Genomic DNA, 16,018 nt, shown 5'->3' on the forward strand with positions numbered 1-16,018 from the left:
GATAGTCCTAAGAATTTATGACAAGAGGAATAGACTAAGTAGCGTGCAGCTAAATTATTATTATCATTACTTGCTAAGCTACAACCATAGTTGCAAAATCAAAATGCTATAAGGCCAAGGGCTTCAACAGGAAAAATATCACAGTGAGGTAAGGAAATATGGAAACAGATAGAATGGTGTGTCTGAGTGTACCCTCAAGTAAGATCCACACCAAATTCTTGCACAGGCTCATCTTATCTCCTGGAATAAAGTGTTACCAAGTAGAGGTAAACTTTTGTTTTTCAATATTAAACTTAGCCGGTGATCATATAGCTGTCAGCTCTGCTGCCCGACAGAAAAACCTAAGGACAAAATACGCCAGCGATCGCTATACAGGTGGGGGTGTACATCAACTGCGCCATCTGTCGAGCAGGTACTCAAGTACTCCATGTCAACACAGAACCAATTTTCTCTCTGTCGTGCCACTGGCAAGACCTACTAAATACGCTGTTACTAACTGGATTTGTTTTCACAACTATTTGGTGAAGTACACTATTCCAGTTTTGAGCTTTCGCTATGCAGGGGTTTTATCTTCATATCAAAACTTGAACTCGTTTTGGATAGATTTAATTATGGTGACAAAGAGAGTATGGACTCTCTTTCACTTTTAAATGGCCGACCCTTCCCTTAGACGGAAGTGTGTTTAGGTTTTTAGTAATTTTGCTTAACACGTTATAGATCTATATATTTTATATCTCTCCGCCTTTATTAGGCCTCTTCGATTAACTTTCCATTTATTATAAACATATAAAAATAAATTTTTATGTTTTGTTTATATGCGACCTTTCCTGATAGTAGGCGGTCCTAACTTGGAACCGGAGTTAATCAACGTTGAGCCCGTTACATCGTATTTAGCCTTTAAAGAATTTAAAACTTTTTAAATTTAATGTTTTATGAAAGAATTTCTTTGATAGTCTCGTACTGTTTTCAAAGATGAACTAACGTTTAGTTTTTTAGACTACGCAGTTGTTGACGTTCAGGACGTTCAACATGCGCTCTATCGTTACGATAGAGAGAGAGTGTATCACGGTTTCACTTTGCAGTAAGAGTAAATCGATTCTGACGTTTCGTTCATTCTTTCTTAGCTTAAATGGTTTAAATTCTAAATTAAAGGAACTTTTTATTTGGAAAACCTTTCAGTTTTTTCCTTTAGCCAAATAACATGTTTTGACGATATATATTTGGGCTCTTCTCTCAGGTGCGAAATCAAGAGAGAAAGAGAGAGAGAGATAGAGACGGAGGGAGAGAGAGGAGAAAAAACGTTCCGTTCAAGCGGATAACGTTGTTCTCGTGTTACTCTCCTCCCTAGTCGCTGTACGGGGAAGAAGGTAAAACGTTTCTAGGGTTTTATTCTTGTCCCCAGGCTATGTGCGGTGAGAGATTGTAAACGTAGTTTATTTGAACTAGTGTTTAGTCTCTTTTCCAGCCACTGAATTCTTTATCTTTATATATGTTTTCTGTTTTTGCTAGTATTAATTTCGATTTCAGTGAAATAAGTGCAAAACAGAAAATCGAAGTGATAAAGTGATATGCGCAAAGTGTTACAGTGTTGCGTCCGAGGGTTCGTCTGTTCGTGCCTGTCGTTCACCTAGTCCGGGACCTCTTGCAAGCTCCCAAGCCCAGGGGAGAAGTAATGTCGAACGACTTATGGGTTCGTCAGGCCTTGATCAACGAACAGACGTTTTTCCCTCCGTGGTTTCGGGCGTATCTACCCAAGATCGCCCCACCCACACAAAGACGAGAGAGCCCATTTACTTCTCGTCTGCGGAAGAGGTTTCTCGTAAGAAACCTTGGACCAAGGTCTCGCAGCTTATTAAGCGCAAGTCGGTCCCTTCCGCGCAAGTCCAACGGCCCAGGTGTAGCCACTGGGTCAGTTCGGACTCGCTGCAGTCTTCCGATGACTGCACACTTCCTAAGAGAGGCAAAGTGGTACCGCAACAGGCAGTAACACCGTCTGTTGCCGCACCTGCTGCTGTAGACCCTAAGTGGTCTTTGCTACAGTCTATGCAGACACAGTTAGCATCTTTTATGCAGGAGTATCGTGCGGAGAAGGTTGACGCTGCACCCGTTAGCCTACAACCAACCACGGTTGTGCGTACAGTAGACACTGACGCTACCTGCTCCCGCACTCCGCCTGTGAGAGTTCCACCACCCATGCGCAGTGTACCCTGCCAGCCGCACGTTGACGTTCACAGACGCACGCTACCCTCCGTTGACGTTCGCGAGTTACCACAACAACAGGAGGGTGGAGTTAAGTTGCTTTGTTTTGACGCTGTGTGTCAACCTCCGCAACCCACTGTGGTTACCGCTACTCGCCCGCAGCAGACTAGTCAGTCAGGAGTAGAGGCTTTGCTTCCCCACACAGCTATGGTTGTTGCCAGCTCACAGACTGTCAAGCAGTTACATGACGTTGCCTTCTGGTCTGCTACTAATGCACCAGTGCTGTATGTCCTCACGCACCTGGTGTGGTTGACAGTTCAGTTTTTGACAGTTCACAGACTGTCAAGCAGTTACATAACGTTGCCTTCTGGTCTGCTGCTACTGCACCAGTGAGACCCTCACTGAGATAACCTAGCTTTTCTCGGACAAGGTTCCTGTAGATGAGAAAGTGCTGTTCTCCCTCCTACTGATATTCCTTTGAGGACTCTGTCATTTGGAGAGGAGCCTTAAGCTGCTTAGCCTCCTATGGACTTTAATTAAATCATGATGATTTTTTAAGGATCTTCGTCCGGATCTTGTAACTGCTGCTCCTCGTTCGCCTAACGTCAGAACTTACACTAGGCCTAGCTACTTCGAAGCCGTTGTTGTTAAGCTAGTGCTCTCTCGCTCTCCTAGAGAGCGTTACGTTGGCTAGGCGACTGGTTTTTGCACCAGGAGGAGTTTTAGGGATACAGCCTTTGATTTCCCTTCTTTTAAACTGGCTTATAGAGCGAGAGTTTGATAGGACTCGAGAGAAGTTCTCGGCTTGGGAGTTCATGCCTCTGCCCAGGTAGACTTCTCAATTCTGGTAGACTCGCCCTGGCACCTAGCCAGGAGACGCTCCAAGTTGTTTACAGGTCAACTTCTCAACTTTTGTCTAGCCTTTGAAGTTTTGCTGTACTATTATGTCACACATAACAAGGCTTCCAGGGATGGTAAATGGTTCCGCCTCAGTCGCTAACCCCGTCTGTTGCCACACCTGCTCCCGTAGACCCTAAATGGGCTTTGCTGCAAGACATGCAGTCCAAGCTTGTGTCCTTGATAGAGGACTTAAATACGGAGAAGAACCTTCTGGCCAACAACCTTCCAACCAGTTGGTTGTGTGCCCTGTTGACGCTGAGGTATCCTACGCGCGTCTGCCAGTTGAGGTGGTTCCTCCACCGATGCGACCCAGTGTGGGTTGCCAGTCGCACGTTGACGTTAAGCGACGCTCGGAGGTGGTTGTTGACGTTCAGTGTGTCACTAGGAAGACGTTCAACAACCAGCAGAGGTGACTTGTTGTGACGCAGTGCGTCAACCTCAGCAACCCGGTAGGGTGTTGACTGCACAACCCAGACAGTCTAGACAGTTTCGGGTTGACACTGTACTTCCTCGCGCACCCATGGTTGTTGACAGTTCACAGACTGTGCAGCAGTGCCATGATATTGCGTCCGGCTCCGTCACGCATCCACCAGTGCGACCGGATTCAGCGAGTCAGACGTTGCCCACTCCGTTGCCGTTTTCTCATCAGTTTCGGATGAGGAACCCTCTGATGAGGACGTTGCTGAACAAGACGATCAACCCCCAGCCCTGCTATCCATCCAGAAGATGCTGAAGAAGGAACGCTGCCCAGTCAGGCTGTGGATGAGTCTGGTAGGGACACTGTCATCCGTGGATCAATTTGTGTCACTAGGAAGACTACACCTCCGTCCTCTTCTATACCATCTAGCTTTTCACTGGAAAAAGGACAAGACGCTAGAAGCGGTCTCGATCCCGGTTTCCGGAAAGATAAAGTCTGGTCTGACTTGGTGAAAGGACTATATCAACCTTAGAGAGGGTCTTCCCCTGACTGTTCAGACTCCCAACCACGTTCTCTTCTCGGACGCATCGGACGTAGGCTGGGGTGCGACATTAGACGGTAGGGAATGCTCGGGATTATGGAACTCGAGTCAAAGGACAATGCATTTCAACTGCAAGAAGCTACTGGCAGTACGTCTGACCTGGAAAAGCTTCAGGTCTCTCCTTCAAGGCAAAGTGGTGGAGGTGAACTCGGACAACACCACGGCTTTGGCGTACATCTCCAAGCAAGGAGGGACCTACTCTCTGACATGGTACGAGATCACTAGGGACCTCTGCACCTGGTCGAAAGGTCTAGACATTTCACTAGTAACGAGGTTCATCCAAGGCAACTTGAATGTCATGGCAGATTGTCTCAGTCGGAAGGGACAAATAATTCCAACAGAATGGACCCTCCACAAGGATGTATGCAAGAGACTTTGGGCCACCTGGAGCCAGCCAACCATAGATCTCTTCGCAACCTCGATGACCAAGAGGCTCCCAATATTTTGCTCACCAATCCCGGACCCAGCAGCAGTTCATATAGATGCCTTTCTACTAGATTGGTCACATCTAGATCTATATGCATTCCCTCCGTTCAAGATTGTCAACAAGGTACTGCAGAAGTTCGCCTCTCACGAAGGGACAAGGTTGACGCTAGTTGCTTCCCTCTGGCCCGCGAGAGAATGGCTCACCGAGGTACTTCGATGGCTAGTAGACGTTCCCAGAACACTTCCCCTAAGGGTGGACCTTCTACGTCAGCCACGCGTAAAGAAGGTACACCAAGGCCTCCACGCTCTTCGTCTGACTGCCTTCAGACTTTCGAAAGACTCTTGAGAGCTAGAGGCTTTTCGAAGGAGGCAACCAGAGCGATTGCTAGAGCAAGGAGAACATCCACCCTTAGAGTCTACCAATCGAAGTGGGAAATCTTCCGAAACTGGTGCAAGTCAGTATCCGTATCCTCGACCAGTACCTCTGTAACTCAAATAGCTGACTTTCTCTTATATCTGAGGAAAGAACGATCTCTTTCAGCTCCCACTATCAAGGGTTACAGAAGCATGTTGGCATCAGTCTTCCGTCACAAAGGCTTAGATCTTTCCAACAATAAAGATCTACAGGACCTCCTTAAGTCTTTTGAGACCACGAAGGAGCGTCGTTTGGTTACACCTGGTTGGAATTTAGACGTGGTTCTAAGATTCCTTATGTCAGACAGGTTCGAACCGCTACAATCAGCCTCCCTGAAAGATCTCACCTTTAAGACTCTTTTCCTGATATGCTTAGCCACAGCTAAAAGAGTCAGTGAGATTCATGCCTTCAGCAAGAACATCGGATTCTCATCCGAAACGGCTACATGTTCTACAACTTGGTTTTCTAGCCAAACACGAGCTGCCTTCTCGGCCTTGACCAATATCGTTCGATATTCCAAACTTATCGTATAGTTGGAAATGAACTAGAAAGAGTCTTATGTCCTGTAAGAGCTCTTAAGTTCTATTTAAAAACCTTTACGAGGCCCGTCTGAAGCTTTATGGTGTTCAGTTAAGAATCCATCTTTGCCTATGTCAAAGAATGCTTTATCCTATTTTATCAGACTGTTAATACGAGAAGCTCATTCCCATCTGAATGAGGAAGACCAAGCTTTGCTGAAGGTAAGGACACACGAAGTTAGAGCTGTCGCAACTTCCGTGGCCTTTAAACAAAATAGATCTCTGCAAAGTATATTCGACGCAACCTATTGGAAAAGCAAATCAGTGTTCGCGTCTTTTTATCTTAAGAATGTCCAGTCTCTTTACGAGAACTGCTACACTCTGGGACCATTCGTAGCAACGAGTGCAGTAGTGGGTGAGGGCTCAACCACTACAATTCCCTAATTCCATAACCTTTTTTAATCTTTCTCTTGAAATGTTTTATTATTGTTTTTGGGTTGTCCGGAAGGCTAAGAAGCCTTTCGCATCCTACTTGATTTGGCGGGTGGTCAAAGTCATTTCTTGAGAAGCGCCTAGATTAGAGGTTTTGATGAGGTCCTTTAGTATGGGTTGCAACCCTTCATACTTCAGCTCCTAGGAGTCGCTCAGCATCCTATGAGGATCGCGAGGCTCAGTAAGGAAGACGTACTTAAAAAGGCAGAGTAATTGTTCAAGTCGACTTCCTTACCAGGTACTTATTTATTTTATGTTTGTTATTTTGAATAACTGCTAAAATGAAATACAAAATACTTAGCTCATAATAATGTCAACATGTAATGCTGGTCTCTACCCACCCCCCTGGGTGTGAATCAGCTATATGATCACCGGCTAAGTTTAATATTGAAAAATGTTATTTTCATTAGTAAAATAAATTTTTGAATATACTTACCCGGTGATCATAGATTAAAGGACCCTCCCTTCCTCCCCAATAGAGACCCAGTGGGCCGAGGAGAAAATTGGTTCTGTGTTGACATGGAGTACTTGAGTACCTGCTCGACAGATGGCGCAGTTGATGTACACCCCCACCTGTATAGCGATCGCTGGCGTATTTTGTCCTTTGGTTTTTCTGTCGGGCAGCAGAGCTGACAGCTATATGATCACCGGGTAAGTATATTCAAAAATTTATTTTACTAATGAAAATAACATATTTTTGAAGTTTTTTTTTTTTTAAATCTCCTGTGAAAGAATAGTACATGAATTTTAGGAAGATGCATTAAAATGAATCCTACTTGCTTTTCCATAGGTAAAGTCAGACTTAATATGCAATTGCATCACAACCAAATCATTATTTACTTTAGCCTAGGTTTGCGGTCTTCTTGAATCCTAGCAACTTTATTCCTGATCCAAAAGGTCTTATGCTTGCTGGATAGCTGAACTTCTTGTGCAACTATATAAACCCTGAATTACAGACAGAGGAGAGTCTCAATTCTCATGAGTCTAGCTGATTGAAGATAAAGTTTTTTAATCCCAGATTTGGTAAAATTTAGGAATTTATTTCATTATGAAGATATATCTCATTTTAAATCATGCAAATATTCATTTCCATCTTATACTCTTATCTATATTTTTTATGGATGATACTTATGGGTCACCTTTCTTAAAACCACCCAATACAAGGACATTACTTTGATTGGATCCGTGTTCTGGACGCCAGGATCCCATCTTAGTTCGTATTATTCCATTTGAAACAGTTCTCTACGATATGAGAGAACTTTTATGAGGGAGTATTTATCAAGTATAAACATACTCGTAGATGCTTTTCAACCTATTTTATGAGGCATACACAAATAGAAATGGTAACAAACTGTTTATGTGTGCTTTTATCCATTTCTTTGTGCCATTCACTCCAGTATGTAGTACATACTAGTACCTGTATACTGTAGCCTGAAATTTTGATTCTCAGATTTATATTGTAGTTATTCACATTGTCTATGTAATTCAGAAGTGAAGTTAAGTTAATGATAAATTAGGTTTTTCATTAATGTTTGTACAGTACAGTAGTGCCATTGGATTAATTTCTTGGGTTGCTGCTTTCATGAGTCATAGGCGGCCGAAAATAAACAATTGGTAAAGTGTTGAGATTTAGTTGTTTTGTATTTGAGAAACAAATGTTAGAATTTTCCTCATAGGGGCATGAGATTTAATTCTTAAAATTTAATTCTTGAAATTTTATTGGCGAAACTCCAATAGTTCAAACTTGCTGTGAATGTTTTCATGTTGTTACTGATCTTAAAGTATTTTGTGTTAATTGTTCATTACTTGTAGTTTATTTATTTCTTTATTTCCTTCCCTCATTGGGCTGTTTTTCCTTGTTGAAGCCCTTGGGCTTATAGCCTCGTGCTTTTTCATATAAAGTTGTAGCTTAGGTAGTAATAATATTAATAATGATAACGTAGTGTCTGTGTAACCGACAACTTGGGTATATCTTCTTTTGTTTCAAAAGAGGTTTTCTCTTAGACTCGTCTCTACCACATCTGTTATTATTAATGAGTTTCAGGTTTAGCCAGTAGGCTTGTCTTCTACACTGTCCACTACAAGTGTTGCAAGTCTGTTAGCCTAACCTATTCCAATATTTTGACTACCTTGTTCCGATAATGTGATCAAAGGTAATACAGTACAGTATACAATACTGTCATGCCTAACCATTCACAGGGGTTGAAAAAGACACACCAGTGAATTCTGAAGAAATAAAAAAATTGAATAATTGTTGCACACATAATGACACTCCCAGACCCCCTACTTCCTTTTAAACTAGAAAAAAAAACTTGTGTTCCAGTTCCAAGCTACACCAACAATCCTATAAAATCTCAGACTTAGCGTTAGGAAGTTTGCAAACTGCTAGAGAAGAAATTGATAGTGGAGATAATTGTTCAGTCTCCAGGATTTTACAATCCACTGTTTATAGTTACAAAGGTCTTTGGAACTTGTAAATTGGTCCTACATGTTACAAGACCAACTTCTCATTGAAATCTCACAACATCTGTCGTAGCGTCAATAAAGATGCAATATTGTATGTTTTACATACCTGTACATACATATACCAAGGCACTTCCTCCAATTTTAGGGGGTAGCCAACATCAACAAATGAAAAAAAAAAAAAAAAAAGGGGGGAGGGGACCTCTACTCTCTACGTTCCTCCCAGCCTAACAAGTTTTAATAGATCTAAATGATGCTTATATCCACATTCCTATTCATCAAGAGTCAAGGATGCATCCTTGTTTTATGTGCAAGGACAAAGTTCAGGGGACTAATGGAGGAAGTCATTTCCTGAGACATGATGGACTTCAACTGTAGTTTGAACTAAGTTGGGACACATCTAAATATGTAAGCACTGAAGCCCCTCTCTTATACTAATGCAGCTGTAAAGACATCATCTAGGACAAGAAAATATTATTAAGACTGAAAACCACATTTATCACATAATATAAAGAAAAAATGAAAGTTTCATGTGATAAGCTTTACACGGGAAGAGGCATTGCAAGGAATGGAGAGGTAGGAGAACCTGCAGAGGGTGCTGGAAATACTGAGGTAGGTGAGTCAGGAAAACATGCAGAGGATGCTGGAGACATTGAGGTAAGTGGGTCTGGAGAATGTACAGAAAGTACTGGAAATACAAGGAAAAGTTATCTTGAAAAACACAGAACACAATATTTCAGAACTGTGTAAGCTACAGCTGGGAACGCTCACAAGAACTAGTCTACCCATTTGTATGCAAAACTCATTCCTGGGAAAGTGTTTTGGTGGCAGCTCAATGGTGTACCAAGTTGGTTTTCACCTTACAATATCCTGAAGTACCCTGGATTTCTTATCAAGATTTATGGGCTCTAGTTCCTATAGTGGCTGCTAGTGATGTAGTCTAATAACCCTTTTGAGTTTAGGTATTTTGTAATTTTCATGTTATTTTTTTTTTACTTATATGGTGTTGTGGTTATATAGATAAGAAATTAGTAGTATATTTAGGAAAAAATTCTGAAGTCCTGTATTTCAAAGTATTTTGAGATGGTATGTTACCAATGATTTAGGCCAGGTGAGTAGAATTTTAATTATTGTGTCATTTTAATTCTGAGTGACCTACCTCTTCCTTCACTGGTGTTTCACCATCAAAGTTAAGGGAGTCAGCCACATGAGGTTCTTAGAAGTAATTGGAATTTTAATAGTAAAATTGATTACTGTATTTCTATACTCCTGATGTTCATATACATGCCCACCCTCCTCCCCATTTACTTATAGTTTCAAGAGGATAAGGATTGATTTCATCACATATATCAAGTTTTATTAAGAAATTCACAATATTTTAGATCTTATAGCCCCCAGAGTTACCCCTCTCATCACTGCAAAAATGTGGATAATTCAATACTCGGCAAATTCTAAAGTAATCATCGTCATCATCATCTCCTCCCACGCCTATTGACACAAAGGGTCTCAGTTAGATTTTGCCAGTCATCTCTATCTTGAGCTTTAAAATCAATACTTCTCCATTCATCATCTCCTACTTCACGCTTCATAGTCTTCAGCTATGTAGGTCTGAGTCTTCCAACCCTAGTCCCTTGTGGAGGCCAGTTGAAAGTTTGATGAACTAATCTCTCTTGGGGAGTACGAAGAGCATGCCCAAAACATATCCATCATCTCACCATGATCTCTTCCACATGGAACTCAGGTAATCTCTCTTAAAGTTTCATTTCTAATTCTGTGCTGGAATTTAACTCCCAATATTCTTCTGAGGGCTTTGTTCTCAAATCTACAAAATCTGTTTGATTTTGTTTCATTGTCATACCACGACTCATGTCCATACAGTAACACCAATCTCACTATTTATATGTAATTTCAGGTGATTTGATTTCCAAATTTTACTTAACCTAGCCATTGTCTGATTTGCTTTTTTCTATCTTTTATTAAACTCAAATTCTAAAGCTCCTGTATTAGAGATCATAGTTAATGAATATTTAAATGATTCCACCTCATTAATTCTTTCTCCTTCCAGTGATATTTCATCTTCTATTGCATATTCTGTTCTCATCATCTGTCTGTCTTCTATTTATTTTCAGTTCAACCTCATGTGATATTTCATGCTTCCTGGTAAACAAGCTTTGCAAGTCCTGTGGTGTTCTGCTAATAAGAACTGTAGTGTTGGTGAAAATGGCTTTAAAAGGAAATTTGACTGATTGCAATAATTACTGAGGCATCACACATACATCAGTTGTCATGAAAATATATAGCATGCACATTCTAATGAGACTAGAGAAAAAGATTGATGAAAATCTGAGAGGTGAACAAGCAGGATTTAGAAAAGGTGGTTGTATGACCAAATTTTCCTTTTAAGACATGTGGTGCAGCAATGTGTAGAATATAGAAATCCATGTTTGATGGCATTTATGTACTATGAAAAAGCTTTGATAGTGTGCACAGGCCAATTTTGTGGAGAGTCCTGTGTTAATATAGAGTTCCTCTTAAATATGTAAATTTTATTTTTAAGTCTGTTCATGAGCATAGCAATATCAGAATGCCAGAAAATCTCAAATCAATCAATCATGAGCGTAGCAAGTGCAAAGTTAATGTTGTGGAATCCTATCAAATGTATTTCCAGTGAACAATGGGGTACTCCAAGGGAATGTGTGGTCACCTATGTTGATTATCCTCCTCGTGGATTTTGTAATTCATAGAACAGTTGGGGATGTTGGCGAAGGATTGGACTGGATTGTTAACAGGAAATTAGCTGACCTAGCGTGTGCTGATTCTAAATTAAACTACAAAATTACATAACATCCATTTCTGTCGTTAAAAAACATTTCATTCTTTAAGGTATTCAAGGCTAAGAGAATAATTAATTAGTATTTACCATTAGTAAGCAGTTAGCTTTCACTGGAGACGGTTATTCGAGCTTCCTTGAGTTGACACTCGATTTTACGATTCTCGCTGTTTATTGGTAGGCAGAATTTTGCTACTTGGCTGTATTTTTTCAATGCATTGTCTTTATATAATATTAGTCAAGCCTTTGCCTTCCAAGACCAGTAAACACATTCACAGTCTAAGCAAGATAGTAGCCTACAGTAATACCTCACGATACGAAAGATTTTGTATACGAAAAACTCACTCTACGAAAAGACAAATGAAGATTCTTTCCCCTATCACGAAAAAGGAATCAGGATACGAAACAAAATTTGCCTGCCCGCCAAAGAATGATTTTATAATTCGCGCGCCACACAACTTTATACTTGCCGCCATCGTTTTGCTCTCCCATTGGTTATCGCCCTACCCAGATGTGAGTAAAATCGTGTTCTCCTATTGGTCAGCATGTTTTCCATCATGCAGCTATGTATCATTGTCTCTCGGTCATTTCGTTTCGGCAATGCTATCGTTCAGATTGAATTCTCATTGGTGGTTTTGTTTTCGTACTTATAGTTTTCGTGTTGCTTTATACAACCTGCAATTCTATAGTCATGGGTCCCAAGAATGTTGCTGATGTTCTAGGTAAAAAGAGAAGGATGCTTTCTATGGAGACGAAGCTGGAGATGATAAAAAAGTATGAGAGTGGCACGCGGTTGAGTGTGATTTCTAAGGATTATGGCCAAAATCCGTCGACAGTGGGCACCATCCTTGAGCAGAAAGAAGCCATCAAAGCAAAAAAAAAGAAATTTAATCTCAAGTGTTCTGTAAAGTTAAGTGTTAATGTTTCCTGCCACTTGTTAACTTGTTTCATAAAGTAAAGAGTTAATGTTTTCTGTAATTTTTTTTATGTTTTCTGCCGTTTGCCCTCTTCCTCTGCCACCTCTTTCACTTTCAGACATCGCCTTACTCTAAAGGTAAGATTCCACATTTTCATATAAATTTTTTCATTATTTTCCATCTATTATTGCATTATGTTCTAACATCTACTTCATTTGCAGATATTAATGGTTAGGTTAGGTATATTGAAGGATTCAAAGGTATTTGGCTCTATTTCATTGTGGTTATACTGTAGTTTTATTATGAATTTTAATGCGGTGTTTTTGTAGGGCTTGGAACAAATTAGGCAATGTACATGTAAAACCCGACTCAAACAAAAAATCATGTTACGAAAGCCATTCTGAAACAAATTAATTTCATATCCTGATTTATTATACTTAGATGGGATAGGGCTTTTTTTCAGGGCTGGGAAAGCAAGGGGACAAAAACCTAAAGTTACAGTAAAATATAACACAGTAAATTATAAAATAAAGAAAAGATAATCCGAAAGTAAACAGAATAAGCATTATGAATAACATATATACTGTATACGTAATACAATACTAAACATCATATACGTAAAATCTTTAATATGTATGGTAATAGATATACTGTATAACAGACAGACAAACAACGAAAAGTCATTCCTAAACTTCCAAAGGTTGTAAAACAAAACTATAGGTTTTGACATTTTAATCTTACATACATACATATACCAAGGCACTTCCCCCAATTTTGGGGGGTAGCCGACATCAACAAATGAAACAAAAACAAAAAAGGGGACCTCTACTCTCTACGTTCCTCCCAGCCTAACAAGGGACTCAACCGAGATCAGCTGGTACTGCTAGGGTGCCACAGCCCACCCTCCCACATTATCCACCACAGATGAAGCTTCATACTGCTGAATCCCCTACTGCTGCTACCTCCGCGGTCATCTAAGGCACCGGAGGAAGCAGCAGGGCCTACCGGAACTGCGTCACAATCGCTCGCCATTCATTCCTATTTCTAGCAGGCTCTCTTGCCTCTCTCACATCTATCCTCCTATCACCCAGAGCTTCCTTCACTCCATCCATCCACTCAAACCTTGGCCTTCCTCTCGTACTTCTCCCATCAACTCTTGCATTCATCACCTTCTTTAGCAGACAGCCATTTTCCATTCTCTCAACATGGCCAAACCACCTCAACACATTCATATCCACTCTAGCTGCTAACTCATTTCTTACACCCGTTCTCACTCTCACCACTTCGTTCCTAACCCTATCTACTCGAGATACACCAGCCATACTCCTTAGACACTTCATCTCAAACACATTCAATTTCTGTCTCTCCATCACTTTCATTCCCCACAACTCGGATCCATACATCACAGTTGGTACAATCACTTTCTCATATAGAACTCTCTTTACATTCATGCCCAACCCTCTATTTTTTACTACTCCCTTAACTGCCCCCAACACTTTGCAACCTTCATTCACTCTCTGACGTACATCTGCTTCCACTCCACCATTTGCTGCAACAACAGACCCCAAGTACTTAAACTGATCCACCTCCTCAAGTAACTCTCCATTCAACATGACATTCAACCTCGCACCACCTTCCCTTCTCGTACATCTCATAACCTTACTCTTACTCTTAACAACATCAAAAACCGATCAATAAGAATAAAAAAAAAAGAAAGGGAATTTTTTTAACAATGTACATTTTAGGATTCTGAATAGCTATAAGAGCTTTTGCTTTTTCATATTTATAATTTTGGGCAAAATATTAAGAAATTTATAAAAAGTAAAATGATAAGAAATTAACAAAACCCCACCGAGAGAGTGTTCATTACTACTGAGACTTTCTACCATGAAAATTTCATTGCTTATAAGGCACTAATAATGGAGTGATAAGATTTCAATTTTTTTTTCTTAGGTTGGGGGGGGGAGAGCACAGAACTGAGTGTCTATCTTTTGCACATGATCCCTATAAAAATTATCCAAAAGATCAAACTGATGCATTATTATTATTATTATTATTGTTATTATTATTATTATTATTATTATTATTATTATTATTATTATTATTACTTGCTAAGCTACAATACTAGTTGAAAAGCAGAATGCCCTGAGCCCGATGCTCCAACAGGGAAAATAGACCAGTGAGGAAAGGAAATAAGGAAACTACAAGAAACGTGATTAACAATTAGTATAAAATATTTTAAGAACAGTAACAACATTAAAATAAATATTTCATATATAAACTATAAAAACTTAAAAAAAATATCTATAGGAAGAGAAATAAGATAGAATAGTGTGGCCAAGTGTACCCTCAAGCAAGAGAACTCTACCCCAAGACAGTGAAAGACCATGGTACAGAGGCTATGGCACTATCCAAGACCAGAGAACAATGGCTTGATTTTGGAGTGTCCTTCTCCTAGAAGAGCAGCTTAGCATAGCTAAAGAGTCTCTTCTACCCTTACCAAGAGGAGAGTAGCCACTGAACAATTACGTTGCAGTAGTTAACCCCTTGAGCGAGGAAGAATTGTTTGGTAATCTCAGTGTTGTGAGGTGTATGAGGACAGAGGAGAATATGTAAAGAATAGGCCAAACTATTGGGTGCATGTGTAGGCAAACAGAAAATGCCCCGTAACTAAAGAGAATGTAGTACTGTGGCCAGTCAAACGACCCAATAACTCTCTAGCGGTAATATACGGTATGTGATACATATGAGATATTCATTAAAGAAATTGTACCAAACACCTCCTTTAACCACTAGTGTCTCATTACTATTTGTTCCTATGTGAATATAAACCATTGTTATTTGCTATAAGAAAATGATAAAAGAAAAGCTGGAATACATCAGCTAAAATTTTTAACAGGGTGTTAACAATGGCAGGTTATTACCCTGCCAGCAGCTGAGAGATGGTAGCTCACTATAATCTCAATTGGATTTCAGCCATCAGAGTAAACACTTGTTCATCTCTGCTGGAAACTTTAGTAGTTTTGCTTGAAAATATCTTTGGAAATTTTTCATTTAGAAATTTTTCCTTTCTCTTTCAGCTTTTGTGTGTATATTTGTTTGACTACTCATCATGTTAACATGTCCTGGATTGCCACCCAAAACCTACAACACCTTTATAAGTAGTGTCAAGGTAGATCTTCATAGGCTGTACTGGTCATGCCAAAGCCTCACTTTCTAATGAATCTAGGGAATGGCCATGCTTCCAGTGGGTGCTGAAAGGCAGGGGGAAGAAGAAGAAGGCCAAATGGGATTCTTTGACTTCAGTGTCCTCCTCAGAATCCAAGAAGTCGTGGTCTGCCTTTTCTTCCCACAGAACTCTCCCTTAAGACTCTTCCCTGTTAACCTCCTCCTAACAGAGTTCAGGTAAGAGAGGTGGTCAGTTAACGCCTGGGCAGTCAGGGTCTGGTAGACCTCGTCGTTTCTGCTAGTGTTATTTGGCGCCTCCTCCTCTAGGTGATTTCCCATCATCTTTTCTTTTTGTTTCAGAGATCTAATGCCCTTTAGTTGTTTTGGCCTTCCTTTGGCATCCCATATTCCCCTTTGGAAGATGAACCTCAGCAGTTTTGGATGAGAAACATTGTGTGCAGGTCATCGTCCCATTGATGTCTTCTCAGCAGGCTCCCTCAGCAGGTGCTGTCATTAGCCCTCTCCCACTGGAAGATCCTGTTCATCCAGAAATCCCTGACGCTGCTGCTCTTCTTCCTGTGAGATCTTCTTAAATAAAACCTCAAGACTTTTTGGAGTCTTCTTGTCAAGCTGTTCTTCAGTTTCGGTATGATATCTCTTGTTCAGAAGGA

This window comes from Palaemon carinicauda, chromosome 1 (assembly GCF_036898095.1).
Source record: "Palaemon carinicauda isolate YSFRI2023 chromosome 1, ASM3689809v2, whole genome shotgun sequence".
NCBI classification, from domain to species: Eukaryota; Metazoa; Arthropoda; class Malacostraca; order Decapoda; family Palaemonidae; genus Palaemon; species Palaemon carinicauda.